This window comes from Triticum urartu, chromosome 1 (genome assembly GCF_003073215.2).
Source record: "Triticum urartu cultivar G1812 chromosome 1, Tu2.1, whole genome shotgun sequence".
NCBI lineage: Eukaryota > Viridiplantae > Streptophyta > Magnoliopsida > Poales > Poaceae > Triticum > Triticum urartu.
Window position 1 is genome coordinate 522,143,999 of NC_053022.1, and position 3,331 is coordinate 522,147,329.

The window sequence follows — 3,331 nt, forward strand, 5'->3', positions numbered from 1 at the left end:
TCCTTAAAGACTTATACCGCTTAGGGCGACGAGTCGGCTATGTCCGGCCAAGGCGTGGATAGCGCCCCGAACTCGGTCTTCCGAATACTAGGGGCTTCGCCGAAATTTAAAATTATAGAATTCTATGGCTAAGTGAGAGTGTTCACGCATTATAGTCCGATTGCCTCGTTCGTTGGGCTGAGCACCTCCCTCGAAGGACCCAAACATGGGAAAAAGAGCGCCCAGGTTTATCCCCGAACACCCCAGCACTAGCGGCAAGGGGGCAGAAGCCGACGACTCGCCATCTCTCAGTATTGATAAACAGCCGCATAGAAGGTAATATTTTAAATTCAAGCAGCATTGCTTAGCGCATATGAACAAGTTTTCAGCACAGAGGATAACACGAGCGGGTTTTACTCAAAAAATACATCCTTGGTACATTCATCCGCAACAAGGCGGGCACCCTTCAGAACATCCTTATAATAATTCTCAGGCTTGCGATGCTCTTTCCCCGGCGGCGGCCCGTCCTTCACAAGCTTCTCCGCATCCAGCTTGCCCCAGTGCACCTTAGCACGGGCAAGGGCCCTACGGGCACCCTCAATGCAGACGGAGCGCTTGATGTCTTCAAGCCTCGGACAGGCCTCCACCAGCCGCCGCACCAGCCCGAAGTAGCTCCCAGGCAGAGCCTCTCCAGGCCATAGCCGAACTAGGAGGCCCTTCATGGCCTGTTCGGCCGCCTTGTGGAGCTCGACCAGTTGCTTCAGTCGGTCGCTCAGGGGCACGGGGTGTCCGGCCTCAGCGTACTGAGACCAGAACACCTTCTCCGTCGAGCTGCCCTCCTCGGCTCGATAGAATGCGGCGGCATCGGATACACTCCGGGGAAGATCTGCGAATGCTCCTGGAGAGCTCCGGATTCGGGTAAGTAACAGGTAACTCACGTTTATGTGTCTGCTTTGCATAAAGAATGCCTTACCCGCCGTAATCTTCTTCGCCTTATCCAACTCCTGGAGGGTCTTCTGGGACTCGGCCTTGGCAGATTTGGCATTTTCAATAGCCACCGCAAGCTCGGACGCTTGCGTCTTCGAGTCACGCTCCAAACTCTCATTTTTTTCCATGAGAGCCTGAAGCTCTTGCCGCACCTTGCCAACCTCAGCCTCATACCTCTCCCGCTTGGTGCGCTCCACGGCCGCACTCTTCTCGGCCTCGAGCAGCGATTGCTTAAGGGTCGCCACCTCAGACATGGCCCCTACAATAGCCATGTCAATCCTGTCATTTTTTCCAATTGCACCTTTATTATATACATATTCAAACAGGATATCTCTTACCTTCCTTCTCCTCGAGTTGCTTCTTGGCACGCCCGTGCTCTTGCTCAGACTTCTCGAGGCTCTGCTTCAGCACGTCCACTTCCGCAGTCAGTGCGGCGGACGCTAGCAGAGAAGCCTGCATACGCATATTGACTCCTTTTGTTAGACTCCTGTGAATTCTTTGATCCTCTATTCGGCTTTTCTTCCCGAACGCCCAACAGAGCATCAGGGGCTACTGTCTATGCGGTAACATTATTTGAACATTCTGTACTTACCTCAAAGCCTGTTAAAAGGCTTGTACAAGCTTTAGTCAGTCCGCTTTTGGCGTACTGAACCTTCTAGATCACCGCACTCATAATAGTGCGGTGCCCCTCGTCGATGGAGGCACCTTGGAGCGCCTCCAACATATTGCCCGGCGCCTCCGGTTGGACGGAGGTCACCGGCACGGTAGGCTTGCTCCTCTTGGAAGGAGGTCGCCCGCCGGACTCTGGAACCCTTGAAGATTCCGGAGCTGTGTCCGGCCTTAAGCCGGACTTGGAGCCCTGGGGGGTTTCCTCCCCTTTACTCCTGGAGTCCGGGAGGTCGCCTTGCGGCGCCTCCAGGACCACCTCCTCCCTGCTTGGAACCTGTTGGGACAACACTTCGGTGTCGCCCATAGGGCGTGGGGAGGAAGCCGTCGGAAGCGAGTTCACCTCCGACGAGTCCAGTGAACCGCTCGACGATGCGTCGAGCCGGTCTTTGGGTGGGCTGCATAAACACATTCGACATAAGGGAAAGTTGTGCAATAACAAATACTATGAGTCACTCCGGTATCCGGATACTTACGATTTCGCCAGGGGCTTGGCCCTGGGCTGCCACTCCTCTTCGCCGTCGCCAGCATCGGTGGAGCAGTCCGGAGGAAGGGTTTTCCCCTTCTTGGACCCTCCAGCCTCCTCACAGAGGGCGGCCTTCCTTTTCTTCTCTCCTCCCGCTGGAGGGGGAGAGGTCTGTTCTTCTTCCTCCTTGTCTTCATGAGAGGAAGGCGCTTCGGGACCGTCGGATGAGGAGTCCGACACCTCCTGGCGCCGGGCACTCTTTCGAGTCCCCGTGGCCCTTTTTGTGGCCTTCTTCTCCGGCACCACATAGGGCACCAGAATCAGCAGCTTCGCCAAGTGAGCGTCCGCTGGGCCTTCGGGCAGAGGAGCCGGACAGTTGATCTGTCCGGGCGTCGCCACCCAATCCTATCAAAGATAAGGGAACTCAGATCCCGCATAGAGTCAAACTATGAAAACTGATACCCTGTAAACGGACAAAAACGGCTTACCGCATGAGCGTGATGCTGAGTACTGAATCCGCGATCCTCGGCAGCGGATGCGGGAGCCTCGGCGCCCTTGAAAAGCATCCTCCAGGCATCTTCGTACGTCGTGTCAAAGAGCCTGTTTAGAGTTTGATGCTGCGCCGGGTCGAACTCCCACAGGTTGAAGGCCCGTCGTTGACACGGGAGGATCAGGCGGATGAGCATAACCTGGACTATGTTGACAAGCTTGAGCTTCTTGTCCACCAGGGTTTGGATGCATGTTTGGAGTCCGGTCAGCTCTCCTTTTTTACCCCACGACAGGCCGGTCTCCTTCCAGGAGGTGAGCCGCGTAGGGGGTCCGGACCGAAACTCGGGGGCTGCGACCCATTCGGGGTCGCACGGCTCGGTGATGTAGAACCACCCCAATTGCCACCCCTTCAGGGTCTCCACAAAGGAGCCCTCAAGCCACAGGACGTTGGCCATCTTGCCAACCATGGCACCGCCGCACTCTGCCTGGCTGCCGCGCACCACCTTTGGCTTGACATTGAAGGTCTTTAGCCATAAGCCGAAATGAGGGCGGATGCGGAGGAAAGCCTCGCACACGACGATAAATGCCGAGATGTTGAGGACGAAGTTCGGGGCCAGATCATGGAAATCCAGGCCGTAGTAGAACATGAGCCCCCAGACAAATGGATGCAGAGGGAAGCCCAGTCCGCGGAGGAAATGGGGGAGAAATACCACCCTCTCATGGGGCCTAGGAGTGGGGATGAGC